Genomic DNA, 26395 nt, shown 5'->3' with positions numbered 1-26395 from the left:
TAAGTCCCATCCCTTCCAGCACATTAATTGAAGGCCTTGCCCATGGCTTTGGTGCTGGGTCACCCCCACAGAGAATGTGTCTAGAGAACATCCTCTCCTTTCCTACCTAATGCTTTCCTCACAATCGGCTGGTCTGACGAGCAAGAGGCATGCAGCAGGCATGCAGCAAGTTATAAGGGAAGGTTCTGTTCCCAGGAAGCTAAACAATATTATTGCTGTATTTTCTTGATTTTCAGTCTCACCTCTCCCTCACCCCAGCTCCAAAAATTTGTCATTAAATCAGTGCAGCTTTAGGATTGAAGTAATATGGGAAACCCCTAATCACACCCCACCTTTAGATACGATCTTTAACCAGGTACGTCCAGAATTTCATAGGTGCTCTCTAGTTTTATTCTCTTCCTTCACAATTGAGCACGCAGTCAACTGGCTTAAATCCAATGAGCATTTGATTGAAGCTAAAATCCCCCCGCTTTTGGCGTGCCTAATGACTTCCACCTTTGTCTCGATTCCGTTAGGTGTAGGGGGAAGTGCCCTTCTTATCACTAGCATCAGCACTTCATTTTTCCATTTGCCACTCATTCTTATAAAATAATAAGGTCAAAATGCAGTAAAATATTCAAAGACTTGCACAAACACCGCTGAAACTGAGCTGTTGGTGGCCAGGCCGCTTTCCCACGTGGTGGCTTAAATGTTAGTTATCAAGCCAGCCTGGGAGAGCTTGCAACCAGCGGTGCGCTCGGGGCTCTGGGTGGAGGTGGTGGTGCTATGGGTCAGTGTAGAACGTATTTTTTAAAAAAGGGCGTGCGAAAGTCAGACACTAGCCGAAGGTCATGTGGAATGATCCCACCCTGTGAGGCCCAGGGGGGTATATATTCTGTCGCCTCCTGGCCGAAGGGGCAGTCACCACCACACACTGAGGCTGTTGATGGCAGCTTTTCTCTGAGCAGTTCGCACTGAGTCACAGACGCGCTCCTGTAAATTTTCCAGCATCTGTGAGTTGGCAGGTGCGAAGGGAAGAGAGCAGGGAGAGGGGTCGTAGGGACCACTGTCCTACTTTACACCTGGGGAGATTCTGCACCCCCGCAGAGGGAAGTCAAGTTCTAGGTAACACTTTCCCATACACCTCAGCTGCAGGCTGATCTGCTGCAGGGGGGCTGCAGGCTGCTATCATCTCCAGATAGGGGGCTTACTGGCCAAAAGAGTGGTGAAAGGACACTTAGTGTTGCTTGAAGAAATTCCTCAGATACTGAAGAGGGCCTGGAAACAGACACCCAAGAGGGCTCTGCCACTTAGCAAGCCTGGCAGCGGAAGGTGACTTATATCTCTAAGTTTATAGTTAGTGTGGCGCTTGCAAACTCAGCGGTTCTAGGGGATATACGGAGAAGAGATGCCGAGTCTCCTCAGAGCTGCCTGCGTACCTACAGCCTTTCCTAGAGCTTCTTACTCTCAAACAGAGTCTTACATGGGGAAAGAGTTTTGTGAGGAAGCGGTTGGTGAAAACTCGGTCTTTTAGTCTGTGGCTGACTAGCACATAGGAGGAGAAAGAATTTAATCTTGGGCATAGGAGGCTTGGCTTACTCTCCTCAGTGGCCTTGTCTTATCTTTCTGAGTTTCTGGACAAGTTCCCTCGTTTGCAAAACAAGAGGGTTGATCTATACCATCTCTCAGCTCCAACCCTCAGAGTGCCCGTGAATGAGACAACATGTGAAATGTGAAAATTATTATAAAGTATGATTTAAAAAAATATGTCTCAGGAAATATTTATGGTCCTCACAGCTGAGAAATGTGCCAAGGCAATCAGTGTAAGTCCAACCCTAAGATTTGTAGCAAACCATGAGGGAGGATTTTGGGGTGCTCAGTTAGGCCTAGAGCCACCACCAGAAAACTATAAAGCCCTTTGCTTCTGAATCAAATCACCCCAAACCAAGTCCTCCCTCCTCCTTCACCTGCCCTGGGTGGGAGGGTCACACTTTTCCTTCAAGATTCTGAGGGGTATGGTAGCTTTCTTTGCAAGTTGGAATAGGAAAACCTCTTTCTGATTAAACTTAAGACCAAACATACTTTTCAGAGTTGGTACAGCTCACATTTTGTATTTTGCTTTAAATTTCCAACATCTAGCCAGAAAATGGGAAAGAGAGGTGGGTCTTGCCATTCTTATTTTGCAACCCCCCTGCCCCCTCCCCGCCAGAGTGCACGAACTCCTCTTTTGCAACAGCAGCAGGTAAACAAACACCTGAGCCGGGAAGGAAAACTACCTGGTAGTCTGCAGGGAATGCCAGCAAGACAAGGCAAGGGAGGGGTTGGAAGCAGGGCCAGCTTTCCTGCCAGCTGAAAGCCTACTTTTGTTTGAACCCCATCCCAGTCCTCACCTACCAACCCTTGGGAGGGAGGGGCCATATCAGGGGAGGTGTGACTTCCCCAAGGGGCCATTCCTAAAACGAGGTGGGACCTGAAAGCTGTAAGTGCAGAAAGCCCGTGGTGATGTCCTTTCCGCAGCGTCTCTTGGGCCCCAAACTTGGGGGAAGGAAGGATCCCCTGCCTCACCCTGTGCGGGTTGGTTTGCGCTGGAATGCCACGCGTTTCGAAGTGTGTGAGTGATTCGTACTTTCTAAATATGTACAGCCATGGACAGATAAGAAGTCCAGCGTCTGGCCTCGCGGGTCACGCTCTGGGGGTGGCCCAGGCGCCTGGGCTGCGTCGCGTCCCCCTCGTGCTTTGCTGTAACTCCAGCACCTCTTTCCAGGCCTGCTTTGGAAACCGTTCTGTTCATTCCCAGGGTCCCCATTTTCCAATTTTTACTTCTGGGACTGGGAAGAAGAAAAAAAAAAAAGACGATGAGACACCCCCACGACTCAGCCCTGGTGACCCAAATGGCTGAGTCAACCGGGCGAAACAGGAGCGTCCCCAACGGACCGGCCGCCCCCAGCCCCCTTCGCCCCTCGCTCGGCCCCACAATGCGCCCTTGTGCCGCGCCTGCAGTCAAGCCCGGGGATTTGGCGCAGGGACGGGGGGAATAGTCGTCAGATATTTAAAACAGAGCCAGTGGAACAAAGCAGGCCTTTGTGCACCGAGGAAGCCGCGAGCGGGGAGTCGGTGGCCGCGCAGAGGGCTGCCCATGCGCATGCGCGCGGCAGGCCGGACCGCGCTCGGGTGACCGAGAGTTTTCCACCCCCGGCCGCCGGGCCTTCGTTAACCCCTTCTCGGCTTGCTCCCGGGGGCCGACGGAAAGAAGCCGACCTTCATCTGCTGGTCGTTACATGTTTAATTGAAAAAAGAAATTGTCATTTTTCATGTTTCTACAGGAAGCACGGATCATTAAAATAAAATGACATACCAATTGGGAGCTCAGAGTTTAAATGACTGGGATTTAATGGGCCGTGTGAAAAAACGAGGCATTTCTAAAAGACGCCTTCTTCAGACACTAGCGAAACCTTTTTAAAGGACTAGCTTCTGTCTTGTGTGTGCTGGGTGACCGGCTGTTTCATTTTCCTGTTTACTGTCACTTGGGATTTGGAAGATATGTTGGTTATTATCAAGGTCTTGGCTTTTGTTTGGGGCTGTGGGATGGCCGGTGTTTGTTTATTTTTAAAAAATAACTAAATAGAATTGGAGTGTGCATGGAACAGAGATGGGATTGGGTCATGAACCAAGGAATACGAGTATATAATTAATCTAAATTACTCATGAGTTTCTTATAGAGAGAGGGAGGGAGGGAGGGAGGAAAGAAGATAGTGGTTAGTAAGCACATTTTGTTGTTGCTGGGGGAACAGACTGAAGAGGTATCTCAGGTAGGATAGACCAGGAGCAGTTTATTGCGGGGATGGGATGGGATGTGCAAAGTACCCCATCCTGTTTTATTCTGACAATAATTGTGCCTCCCCTACCCCCAAATATGTAATGGAGGAGTGATAGGCAGAGGCTGGACAAAGCTAGCTGCAGACTTGGAAGTGAGTTATTATGTTTGAATTCTCCAGATGGATGGGAAGGGCGGTCTCAAACGACCAGGTGATTCCATAGCCTTCCAAACAAGGCTCCTGGGCCCAAGTCCAGCAAGGTTAGATGGACCAAAGCAAGGCAGGGGTGGCCGAGGGAATCAAAGGGACATCACATGATGTGTACGTTTGGACTCTGCACCAGCCCACTCTGCTCTGCCTGTGTACACACATCCGAGGAATTTATGGCTCTTTCTCTTTCTTTCGTAGCTCAATCACCAGGTGTTCACAAGAACCAAAGAGATTTCTACATGACATCATCATGGCAGGAGGCTCCCTTACTATCCTTGACCTCCAGGTCTCCAGGGCAACCACTACTAGGACGTCATGGGTACCGGATTGTGTCCCTTAAAGGCCACACTGCAGCAAGGGCAGATAAACAGTTTTGCGGCCAGTCACATAGCAAACTCATTCTCAAATGAGGGCTGATGAGTTAGGATGACATAAGTGGGTTTTTTCCACTCTTTTCCACATTCTGGCCCAGAATTCTGGGCCTAAAGTGTGGTCTAAGAATGTACTTTGAGATGTGAAGTAAGAGAACAGTTTGGGAGGACTTGGAGAAGTACCTTCTTCTAGACAGAAGGACAGAGTCTCTTTCCTCTCGGCTTCCCCAGCCTGTGGTTCATTTCGTCTCCCTCTCCCAGCTCAATAAGGGAATGTTATCTTTTTATAAAGAGAGCTGTGGTAGACAGTCTCCAAGATGGCGGCCCTCAATCTTTCCCGCTGGGTTTTTGTGTGTTGTTTCTCACCTCTTGAATTTGGGCTAGCCATAGTGACTCGCTTGACCAACAGGATATGGTAGAAGTGACATTCCAGAACTTCAAGGCTTGGTTATAAGAAACCTTGTGATATCTACCTGGGTCTCTTGGACCCTGCACTCCTGGGACACTTGCTCTAGAAACTAGCCACCATTCTATAAGAAATCCAAGTCAGGCAAAGCCCCTGCTCTCAGGTTAAACACTGTCTGGGGAAGTTGTGTCTTAGGCACATCTGTCACCTATACGGGCAGAATCAGGGGAGCCAAGGTCTTCCCTCATCATTTTATCCCAGTCTTCTGGCACCATTAAAGACCTGGAATTCCCTATGCTTTGGCATGGTAATAGGTGTGGGCCCTAAAGCCACAGGATCTGGGTTCAAGTCCTGGCTGCACCACTTTATTGGCTGTGTGATCTTGGGCAAGATGTCTGAACCTCTAATTCCTCATCAATAAAAATAAAAAATAGTAACAGTGCTTCATCTCAGGGTCGTATGGGGATTTGACGAGATCCTGCTGGTGAAGTGAACATTTAGCTCCTAGCCTGGCACCTGTAGGTGCTCAGGAATTGTTGGCTCCTATCGTATGTACTTCCCACAAGGCACAGGAAGGCTCTCGGTGTGAAATTATCTGCTAGGTCCTGACAGGTGGTACAAGTAGGTTTTGTTTAGAAAAAAAACAAAAGGGATTATCAGGAAAGAGAAGGGAGTCTCACTTGGGAATAAACTTGGTCAGCCGAGGTCCTGGCTGCCCTAGTCATCTGCTTCCTGAGAGGATTACACAAGACCTATGTGACAGCAGTCTGATTTTCCTGGCCAAGATGCTACGTGTGTCCTGCCACCAAGAACTGTTCCTGTGTACTCTGAATTCACAAGGCCCTGGGAGCCTGGGCCTTCCTCAGGCAAGACGGTCCAGGAGACACTGAGAACTTGGGTCTATGAGGACAGGGAACTGAGGTTAGAGGCACCCCAGAGCCTCAGGAAGCATTTGGGATCCACCCCTTGACCCCACTTCCACCTTCAGCCTATGGAAACACACAGAGAAGCACTAGGAAAGCTGTGGCTTGCAGGGCCTGCTACTTGCTCATCTTTTGTCACTGCTTCCCCAGGCCATACCTCATTTTTTGACCTCCAGGAAGACTGGGCAGATGGGCAGGTACCAAAGGAGATCACACTGGGGAAGCATTTCTGAGAGGTGGTAGCTGTCCCTGCACATGGGTATGAGTTACCTTTATCACATGTCCCTGCAATGTAAAGCCACCAGCAAGGAGACCACAGCCCTTTCTTCTGCATCTATTGAGCATGCACCAGAACCCGAGTCCCTCTTCCCAGGAGCGCATCTGTATTGTGCCGCCAATGTTCATCTGGCGCGGTTAGCCGATCATCCTGAATGTGGAGTGTTTTTGCTGGTGAGAAGCCTGGCGCTTCCTGGGAAGGGTCATTTTCCTGAGAGAGTGCCCATTTTAACTCATTTTCCAAGGGCTCACTTCCTGACCAACAGGCTCAAGGTAAGTGAAGCTAGAGCCCAGAGTCTGGGAAAGGTTCCAGACCCCTGGTGTTTCCAACGCAGAGGGGTTATGTGTATTGTAAATCTTTACTCTCCTTAAAGTAGTTAAACAGAAAGCAGACATTTGATCCTTCCTTAGTACATCTCAATAGTTCGATTTTTACTGTCATCTGAACTCAAGACTTAGAAAAATAAAACATGAAGCCTTACCGGGCCTACTGGTTTATCCGTCATACTCTGTTACCTTCTAAGAAATCTGCCTTGTTAGCATAACTGCCACTTGAGGAACACCTGGTTAGACTGTGTAGGTGGTGGCAAGGGAAGGATTGGCTTATGTGCCTCCCCAGGTGTAATTCTTTGGGCTCTCCACCCAGGGTCACTGCTAGCCCATTTGGCACCTACATGCAAATTAGAAAAGGCACCCCCTCCTTTGTGTGGATGCAGCCATGCCAGGGGGCACAGCTTGGCAAGCAGAGTGAGGACTGGATTTCTGTCCCCACCCACCCTCTTGTGCCGAGAACAGCCTGTGTACAGTGACCCTGCCTCCAGCCGATGTCACTAACCCCATTTCTCTTTTGGGAGAGGTGCTTACTAGAGAGGGAGGGGGAAGAGGATGCTTCTTCCTGTACATAGGTCCCTGGAGGCCCAAGAGCAACACCTTAATGTGGGCGTGTTTTGGTTCTGGGAGAGTTGGGGACATTGCACACTAGGGCCCACTTTTACTGGGACAGAGAACGCAGTCTTTGAAATTAAGACAGTCCTGGGGGATGGAACAGCTGGTCAGTCTGCCCATAATCCTGCTGGGAAACCTCATAGCAACTAGCTCTGGATTTGCTCACTTGGACGCTTTACGGGAATTTCCAGGAACCCTTTACCCTCTTCTGAGAGAGAGGGTAGGCCCGTGGTGCTGTGCTCCCCTCGCCTCCTCTTGAGCTTTGGTCTGTGGTGAGGACATCTGGGTGCAGGGAGTTTTAACCCATCTCTGCTTTCAGAATTAAATCCAATCACCTGTCAAGGGGCTGGCCTTCCCTGCTTTGATGAGTCCATTTACAGAGTTCTCCATGGTGTGATTGCCCAGGAGGGGCGAGTCCGGAAGACTCCCTGTGGGATCTCAGGGGTATCATCTTCCCCAGCTGTGACCCAGCACACTCACCCCTAAAACAGAATGAACAGCACACAGCATGTCCATAACATGAATAGACCTCATGAGGACTCATGACTTCAAGTTTTGTTGGTTTTTTTGGTAAATGAGTACATTAATAGAAACAGCACCAAATCCTGTAAGTAACCAAGGGTTCTTAGGCAAACTAGAGATATTTGTTTGTTTTCTCATCCATTCATTTAACAAAGCTTTACTGCTCTTCACCATGTGCTGGCCTTGTGCTAGGCTCTGGGTGAAGAGGCTACTGAGAAAAGCACACTCCTGACTTCTGTTTAAATGCCGCCTCCTAAGGAAGCCTTTTCTTGATTGCCTCTTCCCTAGACTTGGACCCTCTGTACATATTCCCTTTTCATAAATAGCATCACACTTTAATTACTCGACCCATTTCTGTCTTTCCTCCTAGACAGCTTCAGGAGGATAGGAACCATGTCTACATTCATCAAAATGCATCTGCACCAATGTTGGCCTGATGTAGCCCCAGGTAATATGAGTTACCTGAATCCATTTGGCTCCTGCCTAGTGCTCTGGAGTCAGGATGGCTCCCTCTCCTGGGATGCTCCTGTGCTTAGGAAATCCAGGTCCTGTGGAGGGTCTAATTCCAGTCAGGCTTCCATCTGCTTCTGAGAGGGTTGGGACCAGATGATTGCCAAGATCCCTCTAGCCTAAAGCCAGTAATTCTAGGGCAGATGGGGCTCTGGAGGACTGGACAGTAAAGGGATAACCAGAGCATGGGGTCCAGGCCAGGCCAGGGGCATGCTTGCAGAACCATTCCAGATGACCAGGCTCCCGGTTCCCTCTTCAGGAAAGAAATAAAGATATGAACTGAGAACACAGCTCTGAGCAGGATCTCTCGGCCTAAGGCTGGCCTCTCCTTAACCCCCAGCCCATGTGCTCCAGACGGGGGAAACTGACCCCCCACAGGTCTGCCGGAGGCAGGAGGAGACAGGGGAGAGGGACGCAGGGCCATGGTTGCCCAGCCTGCTTCCTGCACGTCAGAGCCTTGGGTCTGGCTACACTCACTGTCACTGTGCACAGAACCCGGGTCACTGCTGGAGGGAGATTAGCTGGGACATGGTTGCCAGCAGCACTGTTTTATTTATGCTGGGCCACCAAATCCTGGCTCTGTTGTTCTGTTGTCAAGAGCAACAGGAGGAAAGACAGATTTTTCTGTGTTGGGAGCTTATGTTTTCTCCTATAGGATGGGCTATAACCGGCCCAGAGCCCCAGCATGGAGGTTTGATGCCCTGGGTGCCCCAGTGAGGCCTTAAAACCCAGATCCTGGTGGTCAGTGTGGAAAAGGTGAGCTTAATTCTGCCCCAGGCAACCTGGGGGTGGTTGGGGTGAAGGGGGCTCTGGGAGTGGGGAGCTATCAGCTCTTCTAGGACTGAGCTCAGCTGCCCATTTTACTTTTGAATGTCTACAAAAAATTCATGGCATTTTCCTTAAAGCATACAAAGTGGACAAGAGGAAAAAAGGAAGAGGAAAGAGGAAAGAAAAAAAAGAGGAAAGAGGAAGAGGAAAAAAGGGAAGAAAACTGAAAAGGAGCTTAAGAGTAGAAGAGAAAAGGATGCGGAGGAAATGGGAAATGGTGAAAGGTGTTTGTGGAGAAATGCAGTGATGCCATCAGCCACCTTGGGCGTCATCTGTGAAACGAACCCTAAGTAGAGTGACCCCACAGGCAGGGATGAAAACAATAGGGCTTTTCTCTGGCAAAGGGCTTTTGCTTCCCATTGGGAAAGAGCTGCCATGATGGAAGGGTGAATGGATGGATGAATAGGACAAAGATCAGTGGGAAGGGTTTGCCAGGAATTCAAGGAATGAAAAGGGGGAAGAAATAGAGTGAGAAGTGAGAGAATCCAGTGTTGGGGTGAAGGACTGTTACAATGTTGGTGCCAAGGGGTGATTTGGGAGAGCCTTCTCCCTTCCCCTTCCAATCTCTGTTTTAAATACACATGCAATCTAAGTGAAAAATAGTGTTTACTATACAAACATCCTGGATAAACCGCCCCCACCCGCTTCTGCCTCACCCAGCTTTACATCCCTAAGCCCTCGTTTGGGGAATCTCCAGAGCTGCTGCTGGTCAGCTGCAAGGCATTGTGTCTGATTTCACCTAATCACTCCCCAGACCAAGTGATTTAGCCTGTGGACAGACAGGTGAGGGCCTGAAACATGATTAGAGGAGGCGGGGGGAAAATAAGCTTCGGATTAGTTTGAGAATAGGAAGAGTTAAAGAGCCTTAAGCCTTCCAGTCCCTCCTACTCAGGGATTTGGAGTATTAATTACTCTAACAATAGCAAATCATTGAGTGGATTGTCTCTTCTCTCCCTTCAGTAAAAAATGTTGAGTATAGGCTTATTCCCAGGAAGGCTAAGGGAATGGTTCATTAGGGTCAGAGTCAAGGGTTAAGGGTCAAAGGGTAACACCCTCTAAGCCTTGAACCAATAGTAGGGGTGGCTGGCACAGGAGTGAGCAATGCTTCTTTCATGGAAAGTCTTTATCAGAAACTAGAGCTGCAGAGAGGGACACTGTGAGTCAGCTTTCAACAGCTACCCTTGGTGGGGCCAGGTCAGAGGAGGTATCAGTTGGAACTGTAGGGAAGGGGAGCCATTCTTAGGCCTCTACTACCCCTGGGGCCTACTGACTCACTCAGGAATCCCAGGGCCTCCTGGGCAGATCCAGTCCTACAACCTGCCTGGGTGTGTTCTCAGTTAAATCATGGTTGTCTTTAATGCCAACAAATAACAGGGAACCACTGGCCTTTTCTTTAAAAAGATGCAATGTTATGTTCAAGCCTATGTAAGAATAAGAGTGAGGAGGTCTGATTCCCAAGGAAGTCTAAACCTCACCTGAGATCTTGGAGGGAGCCTTAGGGGGAGAGGGGCTAATCCAGGAGTAGTGGTCTTGGGGGCTTTCCCACTGAGTCCCACTGTGAGCATTATACATGGGTCAAGGGTGAAGTGAAACTCTAGGAAAAGACATCAGCGCTGGAGAGTGAAAAGGCTTGTCGTATTAGACTCCTCAGAGGGGGCTTACGTGTTCATTTGATCAAGGAGAAGACACAAAGGTGCAGAAATGACCTCCCCAGGAAGGCAAGTAAGTTTAATGGGTTTCACAGAAGGGTGGAAGGCGTTTTATCTTCCCTCTCTCAGGACAGAGCTGGGGGCACTGGGCTGAGGAGTTACATGTTTGTGATCTTCACTGTGGCCTAATGTCTTTCAGTGCAGACTGCCACTAACTCTCGTTCTTCTTGCCCTTGGATCCCTTCCACCATTCCTTTGGTTTCCATTTCTAAATCTCTTTCTGCCAGGGGGAGGTAGCAGTGCCTAGCTCTTTCTAACTTGCTTTCTTGACCTCAGGACTACTTTTAAGTAACTCTATAATTTAAAAAAAAAATCATGACTTTTGCCCATTTATTATTTAAAATTTTGAACAGTTTTCTTTATACATGCTATTTATCTGTTTTCCTAGTTTAAAAATAAAAATAAATCTTCTCCAGGGAGCATGTCGTAAGAGGGGGAAAAGCTCCTTGAATGTTAAGCCCTACTGGCCTGGGCTACAGGTTGAGTAACTTGTATGAACTTGACTATGATCCCCACCTGATGGTCATCTCTATCAGTTGGAGATTACCTGTGGCAATCCTAGCTAGCCCTCACTGGGGGGAATCTATTGCTAAAATCTGGAAGGAGGTACTTGGATTACTTTAGGAGGCATAACAGCTAAGCCAGGAATTGTAGCGTGGGACTAGAAGATAGAAAAAAAGGTAAAGGATGGGGAGGGAGCACTATTTGCCCCAGAATACTGCTGTGGTGCAGCTTACTGAATTTGTACTTCTGATTTGTCAGGCCCCAAATAGTAGGGGCTAGGCCAAGAGCAAACTGAGGATAGAGACAGTGAAGTGATCTCCTAAGGTCATACAACCAGTGGGCAGCAGATTGCTCACATTTAGGGGCAGCATCAATAACTGTCGTATCGGTCAGGTGTAAAAAAGAGAATTTAGTGAGGAGATTATTTGGTAAGGTATGGGCAAGGTTTAGGGGAACTCACAAAGGGTGGTGTGATACTGTAGGTTTGATAAAATTGAGGAGGTATTACCACCCCAAAGTCTGAAGGGGAATGAGGAAAGAATAGTTACTAGAACACAGACAGAGTTCCTGTAAGTAGAGAGCTGCCTGACAGGACTTGTGCCATTTGGTGGAGAGACAAAACCAATCCACAGTAATTTGGAAGGGTAGGCAAGAGGGGAGTAAATGACCCTGTTGCCTTCAAGTTCCCTGCTGTTTCCTCCTTTGCCTGAGCACAACTGGAAACCACAGTTAAAAGAAGCCCTGTTGATGCAGTATAGACAAGCCAATCCCCAGGGTACAGGGCAGGGTGAGGAGGGGAGAGAAGATCTGGAGGAGCAAATGGAAGCAATCCAGCTACCTGAGAAAATAGGTGATATCTTTTTTAGTAGCCTCCACATTTTTTTTTCTTTTTTCTACATTGGCATACCTGTTCCTACATGGCTTTCAGATGCTAGAATTTTTCTGCTGTCTCCTTATACCCTGGAGTCCCTGGCCAAGTCAGCAGTGCCTAGTTTCTGGGTTTGCCCTCTTTCACTACTACTTCTTTATCATAATTAGTTCGTAAGATTTTTGCTTCTGGTCATGACAGAGCAATAGGAACAGATTTACCCTCCCGCCACAAGCAACTAGAAAACGAGACAAAAGTACTGATGGCTGCAGATGCTGCACGACAGGCAGCATAAGACTGTGATCTCTGACATAAAGGAGGTAAATTAGGTGAGCCCTATGATCACCTCCAATTCTGACTGGAGATAAAGTCAGGACTATCTAGCAGAGAGAGGCATCCCACACAGAGTAAGGCTGATTTGCTGAGTTGAAAGACAGAAAGTGAAGGTCAAAGAGACTCTGGATGGAAGTTGTAGGGAAGAGTTCTAGAAAAGAGAGCTATGTGGAAAAAGCCCCAGGAATCTGCATAATATTTCTCAGTACTAAGATGTACACAGAGAGTAAAGCTCCACAGGTCTGGGCAAAGAATGACCAGGAACTATAAGATGAATAATTCGTAAGGTTACAAGGAACTGAGAAGTGTTCAAATATCAACCAGCTTGATACCCAGGGCATTTAGTAGAGAACCCATAATGGTCATCCCTATCTAGTAGGAGTAAATTATCCCTAGAGAAAAAGAAACTTTAGACTCACTCCAACAAAGCTTAAAACAAGCCCCTAAAGGATCAATCTTACCCATAAGTAACCTGACAACCAGAAAAAAGCCCAGAACTCTTCGAAGGAAAATAACAGGACACTAACAATCAACAATGTAACTTTGAAAATATCCAACATTCAATCAAAAATCACTAGACTCACCAGGTAGCAGGAAAATGTGACTCATAAACCAGAGAAAGCTCAGTCAATACAAACAGACTTGAAATCGATGGAGTTGAGAGAATGAGCAGAATTAACACAGCTATTATAAAATATGTGCTCAAGAATTTAAAGAAAAACATAAATGTAATGAGGAAACAATAGAAGATATATTTTAAAACAATCAAATGGAACTTTTAGTAATGAAAAATATAATATCTGAAATGAAATGTAAGTGAAGTTTAAAGCAAACTGGACAATACAGAGAAAAAATAACTGAAATTGAAAATGTAGCAAAAGAAACTATCCCAATGAAGCACAGAGAGAAAAAAACAAAACAAAATAGAAGTAAACAGGAAAAAAATGAAGAGAATCTCAGTAACCTGTGGATCAATATCAAGTGGACTAATATATATATATATATATGGAGAGGAGAAAAGGGAGAGAACAAATTTTTTATGAAATGATGGCCAAAGTATTTTCAAATTTGATAAACACTAAAAATACCATAGATTCAAGAATCACGATGAAGCCCAAGCAGTATGTAAGAAAACCATACCAAGGTACATTGTAGTCAAATTGCTAAAAGTTAGTGATAAAGAACAAATTTTAAAAAGCAGCCTGAGATATTTCGTAGAGGACCAAATATAAGAAATACTACAGACTTACAATCAAACTATGCAAGCTGGAAGAAAATAGAAGGACATCTTTAAATGTGCTGAAGGAAAAAAAAGATCAACTTAGAATTCTGTATCCAGTAAATACCCTTTAAAAATGAAGGCAAGAATAGAGACTTTATGAGACAAATAAGACTTTAGAGGATTCATCACAAAAAAACTGCACTGTAAGAAATGTTAAAGGAAATCCTTCAGGCAGAAGGAAAATACTTGGACTGACACATAAGCATGAAGAATGCCAGAAATGGTAAACATATGGGTAAATGTAAATATGAAGGAGTTTTTTAAATGGAAAAGTCCCTTTAGAATATTAAAGCAAAAATAATGACAAAGTACTGTGGAGTTTCCAACACATGTAGAAGGAAAATGCATAACACAACAGCATAAAGGACATAAGACATGCAAAGAACACCCCACTCGAGAGCAGCAGAATTTCTTTTCCAGTTCCCATGGAACATTCATCGATACACTATAATTTGGGTCATAATGAAAGGCTAAACAGATTTTTAAAGTGTGTAATCTCTTCACAAAACAATTAAATTAGGCATAAAAGCCAAAAATGTTTGCAAAATACATATTTGGAAGTTAAACATTACATTTTAAACAACCCATGGGTCAAAGAAGACAGTGCAAAGATCATTTAAAATTATTTTTTAGTGCATGAAAATGAAGGCATAACATATCAAAGTTTATGAGATACCACTAAAGCAGTTTAAGTAGAACTTTAAAAACTCTTGTTAAAAAGCTATTTATTGAGGTCTAATTTATATAATATAAAATTCACCTTTTTTTTTACCCTCACCTGAGGACATGCTTATTGATTTTAGAGGGAGGGGAAGGGAGGGAAAGAGAGAGGGAGAGAAACACCGATTGGTTGTCTCTCATACATGCCCTGACTAGGGACTGAACCCGCAACTTAGGCATGTAGCCTGACCAGGAATTGAACCTGTAACCTTTTGGTTTATGGAACAATGCTCTAACCAACTGAACCACACCAGTTAGGGCTAAAATTCACCTGTTTTTAGCGTATGATTGAATGATTGTAAGTAAATGTATAGAATCATTCAATCACCACCACAATCTGGATTATTTTCCTAGGGTCCCCCAGAAACTACTGTTACATCGCAACTGCAATAAAGTTATGATCGTCAACTTCTTACCCACGCAACCACCTCAACATTTAAAAAATTGAGATATAATTCAGATAGCATAAAAAGAACCATTTTAAAGTATCCAATCCAGTGTTTTATCCTATATTTACTATGTTGGGAATCACTATATAATTCCAGAACATTCTCATCACCCCAAAAAGGAACCCCACACCTATTATCCCCTGGGAATCATTAATCCACATTCTTTTTCTTTGAATTTGCCTATTCTGGACATCTCCTATAAACGGAATCCTACATTATGTGGCCTTTTGTGTCTTGCTTCTTAGAATCCAGATGGTAATTTAAAGTTTTAAATGTTTAAATTAGAGAAGAAAGATCTGTTTTTGACATGTTTCCCAAGATAATTCAATAGGGATAAAATAGTCTTTTCAACTGGTGGTATTGAGACAAATAGATATTCATATGCAAAAGAATGAAGTTGGGCCTCTACCTCACACTATATACCAAAATTAACTCAAAATGGATCAAAGACATAAACGTTAAGAGTTAAAAACATAACCCTCTTAGATGAAAACTTCAGTGTAAATCTTTGTGACCCTGGATTAGGCAATGGATTTTTAGCTGTAACATCAAAACACAAGCAACACAATGAAAAATGAGTTAAACATCATTAAAATAAAAAAACATTTGTGGAAAAAAAAAACCCATTTGTGCATCAAAGTATACTATCAAGAAAAAAACAACCCATGGATTGGTAAAAATATTTGCAAATCACATATATGATGAGGGACTTATACCCAAAATATATAAAGAACTCTTACAGGGAAATAATAAAAAGATAAACATCCCAAATATTTAAAATATGCAAAGGATTTGAATGGACATTTCTCCAAGAAGATACACAAATGGCCAATCAGTACAGAAAAAGACCCCCAACGTTTTTAGTCATTAGAAGAATGCAAATCAAAATCAAATGAGAAGGCTCTTCACACCTACTAGTATGGTTGTCATAGAAAAGACAGACAATAACAAGTGTTGCAAACATGTGGGGAGATTGGAACCCTCGTGCAGTACTGACGGGAATGTGAAATGGTGCAGCTGCTCGGGAAAACAATTTGACAGTTCCTCAAAAAGTTAAACACAAATTACCGTATGCACAGAAATTCCCCTCCTAGATATGTCCCTATGAGAGCTGAAAATACATCTACACACGCACTTGTACACATTAGCTAAAAAGTAGAAATGACCAAATGTGCATCAGCTGATAAACGGATACACAAAACGTAGTATACCCACACGATGGAATATTACTCCGCCACAAAAAGGAATGAACTGATGTCATCCCAATACGTTTCATAAAAATAATAAGAGGAGAATGAAGTTCTCATACATGTTACAACATGGATGAACCTTATGGATGAACCTTGAGAACATTATTCTAAGTGAAAGAAGCCAGACAGAAAAGGTGACATATTGTGAAATTCCATTGATACAAAATGTCCAGAATAGGGGATTCTATAGAGACACACAGTAAATTGGCGGTTCCCAGGAGCTGGAAGGAGGGAGGAATGGGGAGTGACTGCTAATGGGTATGGGATTTCTTTCTGGGGTGATAAAAAATATTCCCCATTAGGTAGTAGTGATGCTACACATAACCTTGTGACTATACTGAAAACTACTGAGTTATAAACTTTAAAATGGTAAAATGTATGGTATGCGAGTTAAAAATATAAGGGTCCTAAAGGAATGACCTTATGCCCCAGTACTGATGACTGATAAAGGGTTGGTGTGCCACTCTTCTCACGAATGTCTGCTTCAACCTGGGCCCTCTGCCAAAGGCTGCCTAATTTATTTTCTCAAAAAGCCTAGTTCCTAGGACTTTTTATTTTATTCTCACCCATGGTTGCTACTGGGCCTCCTCCAAAGCCTGTCTTATAACAGGCAGTGCAGGTTTAATTTGTATTTGAAGATCTAGGCTACTTTCCTGCAGTAGAAATTCTTTAAAATTATTGCTAACTTGCTCCCGTGGGCAGGCTCAGTTGAAAGGATGAAAGATAATGGGGAGGCGCTTTACAGTTTATGAGAAGCATTTTCATACTCACCCCTCTTTTGATCTTAGGCCTTTACATTTAAATTGGGCATGATGACTGACCACCCCGTGGCAGGCCCTGAATTCTAGCCCCAATTTGTCCGACTCCAAAAATCTAGCTTTTCTTTGAACAGCCCAAATGCACTGTGGAACAGGTCATGGAGACAAGGCCTTCCATACCGCCCTCTCCAAGGATATCACGCGGGTTCTTTGGCACTTGAACAACAGTTTGCACCGAGAAGATGCCACTGGTCTGCGTTATGGGGAATGACCCCGCGTGAGTCACGGGGACTGCTCAGAGGTTAAGTATCGTGGCCCAGTACGCTCACCTCCTTGACCGTGCTGTTTGTGGATCCAGTCTCACTCCTGTGAGACCACGTACACCCACAGCATACTCGTGCACGCACACACACACACACACACACTTGTCTGCTTTGGGTCACGTGTCTGCTTTGCCTCAGCAGTGCTGTGACCAGGGCTGAGTTCCCACTTGTGTCTTCCCCCCACCTTTTTTATTGTGGTAAAACGTTTATACATATAACATACAATGTGCCCTTTTAACCGGTTTTAAGTATATACTTTCATGAGGTTGAGTATATCTCCACTGTCCACCATTCATCTCTAGACCTTTCTCATCATCCCAAACCGAAACTCCGTGTCCACAAAACACCGGCCCTGCTTTTCCCCCTGACCAGCCCCTGGTGACCTCCATTTTACTTTCTGTCTATGAAGCCGACGACTCGAAGTACCTCATAGAAGCAGAATCATACCATGTTGGTCTTTTTGCCACTCGTATTTCTTGATAGCACAGAGTCACCTGGTCCCAGAGCTGGCCCCTGGGACCCGGTGTCTGAAGGGGTAAGCAGCCCAGGAGGAGTGATAGGGGAGTCCAGAGCACAAAACAGCCCCGGTCGAAATCAGGGGGGCTTTCTTACCCTGACGACAGCTGGAAATTCTTTCTGCTCTTCTCTAAGTCTGATGTTACAAACAGGCGACTTTTCAAGTCCAATCCCAAACACAGGAATTCTCCCCTCGTCTGTCTGTCTCCTGGGCCCCAGAGAGACAGCTGGACTTCCCACGCAAGCGAAAGCATTCAACTGCCAGTGCCCTTTCCTAGGTCAACCTGCTCCAGCTTACCCGTGGGGAGAACAGAAGCTTCTTCAGAGCAACGCCTTCTTTTCTCTCCCAGGTCACATAGAATGTGGCATGGAGGACTTTCAAAATGTTCGTTGCTGCTACAAGCAGCAATTGAGACAATCTACGCCACCTCAGTTTGGCCCAAACAACTGTATTTACTCAGTTACTTGAATTTCACGGCAAGGATTCGAGTCTCCTTCAGGATCCTTCCACTGGTTTTTGTGAAGTTGAATGAACCCTTCCTTATTACTGAGACAGATGAAAGAGAGAATCCTTCCCTGTATTGGAGGGAAGGCCCCAGCTAGACAGGAAGCAAGGAGATTGACAGTGAAGGTGGATCTAACCGGCTCTGTGTGGTCCAGGCCAGAACGGTGGTGGAGGGTTGAGTGCGTTGTGTGTGTGGGCACCCAGGCACAAAGACTGAAAACCTTTGCCAAGTGAAAAAGCTGTTTTCTCCAGTTCCCCTATGAAACCTCATGTGTGATTACCCAGTGTGGACAGCAAGAAAGACAGGTGGTGTCCTATTGGAGTTTTACAAAACACACTAGTTTGTTTTTATATGGTACATTTTTTCTTAGGAGCTATAAGCCTTACCACGCTTCAGAAGTACTACGATGAAGCAATGCTGCAAGGTGGGCAGGAGAAGCCCTTCGCACCTCTGCTGGAGGGCCAGCTGGAGGAAAGGAGACACTGCAGCATTGAGGGTTGGGGAGTTGGGAGGCAGAGTAGGGAAGAGGAAAGAGAGATTTTTCACTGGAGACATTGTAAGGCAGTAACTTTGCTGAAGAAGGTGAGAAAGCAATTTCCCTGGAGGTTCAAAAAACAGAATTAGACTGTTTCGTATTCAGTGTGGATAGACCAGCTGGTGGGGGGCCGGGGGCAGGGTTTGGGGGGCGGGGGTTAGTATTAGGCAAAAAGGCTAGTGACTCCTGGCTGCTCATCGGAGGTCTTTCTGTTCTGATTCTAGCCTGCCCAGCTGAGGACCTTGGGTATGTTGTGGAGGACACGTGTAATCAGACCTTGGCAACTGAGCCTGAAATTCCTTATTTTCTGAGTATTGCACCAGGAAACCGGGAGACGAGGGCTGGGATGCGATTCTGCCCCTGACTGGCATTATAAGACATTGGGCCACTCTGGCCACCGTTCGATCATCTGTAAAATGAGGGGACGGGACCTGATTCAAATGCAACAAACTCTTTAACAATGTGTAGGCTAAAAATTTAGGTAAGAACTATTCTTTAGCTGGTAGGATCACACAACCAGAGGGATCTCTCTCTCTCTCTCTCTCTCTCTCTCACACACACACACACACACACACACACACACACACACACACCAATGTACACTTGGATGCAGTTGTAATAGGAAAAAAACACTGCTCTCAGGGAGAATGTGGAAGGGGGAGATGGGTGCTGCCTTTGGAGTCTTGTAGGTTTCTTGGAGGAGGCAGGCCATGAGCTAGGCTGTGTGGTTGCATCAGGTGCTGAGAGGGGATATGGGAGCAAAGAAGAAGAGGTGCCTCTGGCAGATAAAACAGGTGAACAAAATGAAGAACCAGCACGCCGGGTGAATGCAGGGTGGCAAGTTCTGGGAGTAGAAAGTAGGTGACGATGACCTGAACACACGTACACGTCACACAGTAGGTCCACAGTCAACATCTGCTGAGTGGTGATGGCTGCAGCGAGGACTGGGCTGGAAGGGCAGGCAGGGCTTCTCCCTGACTGGAAGCCATAGCTGTGCCGAGTCCAGATGGGAGGCAGACCACTATGATCGCGTCTGTGTCCGAGGACATGAGGCCCACAGCTGAGAGAACACGTCTAGGGGAGGGATGACGAGAGCTTGAATTTAGATAGCAACATTGAAGTGGGAAGGGATTTAAAAAACAGTGCTAAAGAAAATTCTGCAGGCTTTCAGAGGCTAATCAGATGTGCACGGAGAGGGAGAAGATGGAGATAACAACAGTGTTCAGGTTTTGGGGACCCGGGCAATGGGGAGGGTGGAAATTCGTGAACAGAGACAGGCAAGCTCGAAAAGAGAGATGGGTTTAGAGAGGATACGATCAGTTTAATTTCATGCAGGAAGACTTTGGGATGTCTGCAGGGAGCCTGTGCAGAGAGGCCAGCAGACACGTGGAATTGTGGCAATTTCTGTAGCTGGAGATTCAGGGCTCATGGTTGAGGATGTGGACATGGATGAGAGGGAGGGGATGCGGTGAGAGGAGAGGCTGGCTGGGCAGAGGAGCAGGTGAAGGCCACTTGGAGAGGAAAATGTAAGCCTGGCAGGAAGTAACCAGGGGAGCCCAAGGAAGGAGTTCGATGGGTGGGTGCGGCCCCAGCCACGTGAGGAGGTGGCGTAGGGTTGGCTCCCGAGGGAGGCCTGTGAAAATGCCTTAAAGCAGCAGCCAGATGCAAGGGCCTGAGGATTGGGAATAAAATAAGCAGGTGTAAGGGACCTTATAAAGAAGTTTGTAATAAAGACTGATAACAGGAAGATGGGGGCCTGAGAGAAGGCAGGGCCATTGGAAGCCATTTTAGGATAAGTGTGACGTGGCCATGCACTGGGGCCTTGCTTCTGCAAGTGATGCGCATTCAGATTGTCCAGAATCCTGTTAACATCAGCTTCTCATCCAGCCGTGAGGACAGGGACGAAACAGCATGGAAGAGACAGGCACCGATGATGCCAGCTTGGACCCAGGTAAGTCAGTAAGGTTTGCAAAGGGGCGGGGGGATATCAGTGGCTCTCAGACCGAGAGAAAGGAAACAAAGGGGTGATGTGAAGGGTCCATTTGGTGGGGGAAAGGAGACATAGGGAGTCCAGTGGAAAGGTCTGGCCCCTCTCAGTCAGGTGAGTGGTGAGAGACCTGCAGACAGAAGGGAAGCGGGGAGCTGGGGGTTTGGAGGAGAGTGGAAGGCTCGGGGACAGTGGTCCAGCTGACTTGCTGGCCCAAGAGGAGAGAGGGACCCAGGTGAGTTGTGCAGCCAGTGTGGTGGCTGTGTCCCTGCAGGGCCTGGGTGCTGCAGAGAGAGTGGGCAGTGGGGCCCATCAGAGGCTGAGGGGCCAGAGGGTACTTGGCCGAAAGGGAAGCTCCTAAAGGGACGTGGGATGGGGTATGGGCACGAGAGCTTGGGTGAGAGAGGAGGGCAGGAGAAAGGAAGTGAGGGGAGGAGAGTGGTTGGAGGTGTCTGAGGATACAGCAGAGTGGAGGGACGAGGAGGGATCCCAGCATGAAGGGGAGGGCTGGTCTCCCGGCAAGGTGATGAGTGACTGGGGAGGGACCAGGGCCCAGCAGCACCAGAAGGGGTGGAGCCCAAGGCCTGGCTGGGAAAATTGTTGTGGAATGTTCTTCTACTCATTAGCCACAACACCTGTTGGAAGCCAGGATGACTCCCAGAGGCAGAGGGGGCCTGCCCTGTTCTTCTTCACTCAACCCCCACTTCTTGAGGCTCCTTGAGGGAGGTTTTGGGCTGCGATGCTGAGGCTGAGTTTCATGCCTTTGGACATGGAGAGGATGGTGCGATGACAGGTGACTCTGTCAGCTGCAGACCCACCACCCTGCAGCCTGCTCAGGATCACTCCGTGGTCGCCCCAGCCAGCTACCTGCAGCTGCTCTCCCGGGTCAGAGAAGGTTAAAGCCCCATTCTGAGATCAAGCGCTTAGGCGCTGAGATTCCAGCAGTTCCCACTTTCCCAGCTCCTGGGACGCCCGCCCCTCAACCCTAGCCCCCAACTGCAAGGCCCATTTTGAAGCAGGTGAGTGTCCCCTGCATGCCCCTGAGCTAGGGAACTCTGCTAGGGAAGGAGAACAGGCCATCAGCACTTCCTGCCTCCAGAGGACAAGCCAAGAGCACGGCTGGACATCCCGCTCTCAGTTTGTTCTGCTCAGTTTGATTCTCTTTCTCTCCCTGGTGAGTCCCAGTTTGGAGTTGTTTACTCTTCATCAGCAGCTTATGGAAATGCTGGTGTCTGGGGAGGAAAGAGGAGAGGGAGCTCTCAGATGCTGTGCTGGTGCCCAGCCATGCTCGGGGTGGCCTCCATGGCCGATGCCCACGCCCAGCCCTCAGACCTGCGGCCCTTGTCAGACCGGCCCTTCAGTGTCCTTTCCAGGTCCCTGGGGACCGCTGACCTCATACCACCCCCTGCAGAAACCACCATCGGCCCCTTCCCTTCAAATCACAACCTTCCTTTCTTTATTTTCTCTGCTAAGGCCAGAGTTTCTGTGATTTTCAGCCTGGCTCTTCCTGCCTATGGAGGGAGGTCTTTGCAAGAAAGAGGCAGCAGGCAGGGCGGCTGGCCTTCCTCCGCCTTGTTGTCCCTGGACAGTCCTCCGGGAAAATCTCTATAGCTGGTCCTGTGGAGCCATCTCCTCTCTTGTTCCCAGCTCCACGTGGGACAGCCTCTGGCCCTTCCTGGTGTGTGCCTCCTCCACGTCTGTCCATTCGTCTGTCTGTCCCTGTGCTCCTCACCCCTTCCCTGTGCCCCTGGTTATTTGTCCGCAGAGGGGAAGGAACACTATGAAGGATTTATGTGGAGACCCTGGGCAGGAGAAGATAAATGGAATTTGCAATAAATCCAGGAGCAAAGTTGTAACTTGACTTAAAAACAAACAAAAGGGCCAGAACTGCACTTAAGCTCAGCAGAAGCTCATCTCCCAGTGTAAACAGAGCAGGGCGGATGGACGTGGGTGGAGGAGCCTCACTCTGGCCTGGGCCAGCCAGGGAGGGAGGGGTCTGGAGCAGCTGGCCGCCCACTTCCTCTGGATGGGATGGGTTGTGGGGAAGGTCTCTGTGGCCTTGTGAAAGGAGCAACGCTGGCACTGCTGTTGTTTGTCATTCACTTTTTCAGGCCTTACCCTTTTGAAAAGACGTTGTCAGGGTTGGGACTAGAAGGTTTTTCGGGGAGAAGTGCTTTCTTTGCTTGTTACTGTGGCTCAGGCTGGGCAGATAAAAGCTGGGAGCAGTGAAGGGCAAACTGAAATGCTGGATGTGAACTCCCAAGACCTTCGCCTTCTCTGGGACATCGGGGGTTCACCTGGACCCCTGGAGGGGCCACTCTTGCTGGATTCGCCATGGCTCACCTGGAAGTATCAGGCTGTGATTACCACAATTAGAGTGCGTTGCCTTTACATATAACTTTGAAGTGCTTCCACACAGACCCTCTGAGGTGGAAGAGATATCATCAGCACTTTATGGGCAGGAAAAGTGACGCAGAGAGGTACAGGGTCCTATCCAACGTACAGGGTCCTATTCAACATCACACAGCAGATCAGCAGTTGACCTAGTCAGCGCAGTGGCACAGGTGGAGCCCGAGGCCCAGTTCCCACTCGGTGAACCACAAGCTGTGTGATCTTGGGTGACTCATTTTACCTCTCCGTGAGCACAGGCTTTCCTCTGTAAGATGCAATTCCCTCCAAAGTTTAAACGGATCGGCTGCCGCCCCCTCTGACTCTCTGTGGCTTGGCTTTTGAAAGTCAGAAAACTTGGGGGGGCCTAATGGTGTGCCAGGGAATATACGAAGCCGCAGTTTAAACATGGCACATCTTTCTGGGGCCTCACGTCTATACTTGGATACTTCTGAAGGGAGCAAAGCCAGTCTTTTAAAAAAATTGCAGAACAAGATGGCTATGCTACAGAAGAAGATGCAAAATTCACACTTTAAAGTCGAACAGGAAACACTTCAAGGACAGTTTGTGCTTGCTGCTGTCTGGGTCAGGTCCCCAAGTATACATTCACTCTTTCCTGCAGCCTGGGATGAGGCGGGAATGCTTCCTAATGGGCATTGGGGAGCACCAGGCAGAAACCCATATTCCTGGTGAACTGGGGGTGGGGGGGAGGGTATGGTAAGGGGGCTGCATTCCCTTTCCTGAAGAGAGGTGTTTTCACAGCATCTGACACAGTTTTTCTCATTCCAGGCTTTACAGAGAATCACCTGAGAAGCTTTTGAGGCACACCCATGCCAGTTCCCACCCTGGCTAAGAGAAGCAGAATTCCTGGGGGTGTGGTTAGGGCTCCATGTGTTCTGAAGCTCCCCGGGTGATTCTGAGATGCAGTGTTGGCTGGATATACTGACTTGCCCTTCAGTCTTGGAGTCCAGGGAGCCCCAGCGTGTCCATGTCCAGGAGGGGAAACAGAGGCTGACAGACAATCTCCTACTCTCTGCCTCCCAACTACTGCTTAGACCAGTGGGCAGAAGCCCTTAACCCAACTGAAGGAAAGGACAGGGAGGTGGGGGGAGGTGAAGAGTAAGACAGAACTTTGCTGGGTGGGGCAGGAAGACTACCGGGTTGGATAGTGTCCCCCACACCCCCAATCATGTCTTTCCTGGAATCTCAGAAGATGACCCTATTTGGAGATGGGGTCATTGCAGATGTAATTAGTTGAGATGATAGGTTGGCCCCTAATCCAATATGACAACTGTCCTTGTAGGAAGAAGAGATGCACAGGAGGAACACCACGTGAAGATGGAGGCAGAGACTGGCTCTTGAGCGAGGAGGTTGGGCCAATGAGCACTAAGATTTCTACCGGTTCAGATATCCCGTCACCAGACAGGAGCAAGGAGGCTAGCCTGGTTGGGGGCCATCATGCTGCCACCAGGGCATTTTGGGGGACTGCTGCTGTCTCTCCCTGGGCCAAGCAAGGGCTGCAGGGGACACAGGCCTGTGAGGACGTGGAACAGGGCCCCTGCTTCCCTCTGTGGGCAGAGATGATGAAGCAGGCTTTACTGGAGAGCCAAGGCGGTTGAGGGCAAATGCTGGCCCCACATGGCAGGACACTATAGGTGGTGAGACAGGCCGTGGCGGCCACCACAAATTGTACGAGACTGAAAAATCTCAAGAATATTTTCAGCCCACTTGCACTTATCACATATCACACTGGAAAGCCCAGCAATTTGCTAGGGCCCTTTCCAGAATGAGGGGGATTTCACAGACTTGGCCTTGTGCAGGGTAAGTTTCTTGGAATTTCAGCCTCAGAGCAGACCTGGCTTCCTTGGTCTGATTCACCCACCCTCTCCCAGGGCTGCAGCCACCCCCAGCACACCTGGCTGCACTGTCCCGGTGACCTTGAGACAGACTCCCCAGCCATGGATATCTGCGTTCCTCTGGCACTTTGGTTTCCCCTTCACATTTTTGGGAATTCCGTGGCACTTGGCAGCCAGTGGTTCTGGCAGACTAAGAAATACAAAGTTCAGAGCCTGAGGCTGCTGTGGCCTCTGCTGTGGTTTTTCTGAAGCTCCATTTCATTTGGGCTAGAGGTGAACACTTCCCTCCGGAGACCCCAGCAGGCTGGGTCTGAAGCAAAGTTCAAGGAACAGTCGCTTCCATGGAGGCTGGGTGTTGTTCCTCTGGCAGAGATGCAGTCTGACAACATGCAGACAGGCCTGGGAGCGGCAACGAGGCCTGCAGACTGGAGGAGAAGCTCGAGGGGAGATGCAGGCTACCTGGCTTCCCTGTTCCCAGCAACGGCCTAACAGCAGCTGGAAGCACGAGCTCCCCAAATGCTTTTATTAAAAGTTCCATGTTATCTGATGCTTGAACATAATTAAAACAGAATAGCGATTTGTAGTCCACTTTATCTTTTCTGACCTCACGGATTTTTCAAGGATGTCCCAGAACACCATCTTTTCAAAGGGAAGCAAAGAGGTATGCTGAGGGCCTTAGGAACAACAGAGAGCAGATCCCGAATTTCTTCATACTCATAAATGATAAGAAAAAACATGAACTTTTTTTTTTAACTTTACAAAAGTTAACACATGGTCATGGAGGACAATTTGGAAGACACAGAAAAGACTACCAAATCAAGTAGAAGCCACCGGCAACCCCACCCCTAGAGACAGCTGTCACTGTCCTGGGGACATGTACTCTTCCTGAGTGTGAACATATCTCTTAACATCTGTACCTTAAAAATAAAAGTGGAAACAGATGTTGGCACTACAATTCATAACTTCATAAATGAGTCCCTAAAATCCTCTACTTAAGGTAAATTTGATATAGGGGTCAGCAAAAAGACTCAAATTCATTAAACCACAAGTAATCGAGGGCCTGCTTTGTTTGCAGCACTCCGTTAGGTACTGTGGGGGATTGGAGACTTGCAGCATGGCCCTGGCTCAGGAAGGTGGAGGGAAAAGGCAGAACGCGCGCGTTTGATATTTGTATCCTCAGCTTCTAGCTCAGCTCGCCATTGGGCCCTCAAAATGATCTGCTGTGTTGAACTGACTGGAGCCCATCACAAAGGCCCTTCGTTGAGCATTCACTCAAGTTATCTGCCACGTGACTAGGAGGAGCCTGGGGTGAAGGTGCTTTAGGTTTTAGAGCAGGGAAGCATCACGATGAGAGTGAGGACACGGGGGATTTATATGAGCTCTGGTTTACCGGATGGATGGTGTGATGGTTAATTATGTGGGTCAGCTTGGCTAGGTCATGGTACCCAGATATTTGGTAAAACTCCTGTCTACATATTGCTGTGAAGGTACTTTTTAGCTGTGATTAACATTTAAATCAGTGGACTTTGAGTAGAGCAGATGACCCTCCATAATGTGGGTGGGCCTCACCCAATCAGCTCAAGTCCCTCAGAGAAAAGACTGGCCGCCCCTGAGAAAAAGAAATTC

General features: G+C 47.6%; 1 long non-coding RNA gene across 3 annotated transcripts; it reads left to right on the top strand.

Moving 5' to 3' along the window:
- Positions 1 to 2353: 2353 nt before the first annotated feature.
- Positions 2354 to 25607, top strand: LOC123480528 (uncharacterized). Of its 3 annotated transcripts, XR_006656570.3 has the most exons (5): positions 2354 to 2590; positions 4203 to 6253; positions 7818 to 7895; positions 18763 to 22203; positions 23703 to 25607. It is a non-coding gene; the product is annotated as an uncharacterized lncRNA (long non-coding RNA). The 3 variants fall into 3 exon arrangements; XR_008427403.2 differs by having other exon boundaries at positions 18763 to 25607; XR_008427404.2 differs by lacking the exon at positions 7818 to 7895 and having other exon boundaries at positions 18763 to 25607.
- The last annotated feature ends 788 nt before the right edge of the window (positions 25608 to 26395 follow it).

This window comes from Desmodus rotundus, chromosome 7, assembly GCF_022682495.2.
Source record: "Desmodus rotundus isolate HL8 chromosome 7, HLdesRot8A.1, whole genome shotgun sequence".
In the NCBI taxonomy this organism is placed as follows: domain Eukaryota; kingdom Metazoa; phylum Chordata; class Mammalia; order Chiroptera; family Phyllostomidae; genus Desmodus; species Desmodus rotundus.
The sequence above is the reverse complement of the archived record's forward strand: the minus strand, read 5'-3'. Positions and strand labels throughout refer to the sequence as shown.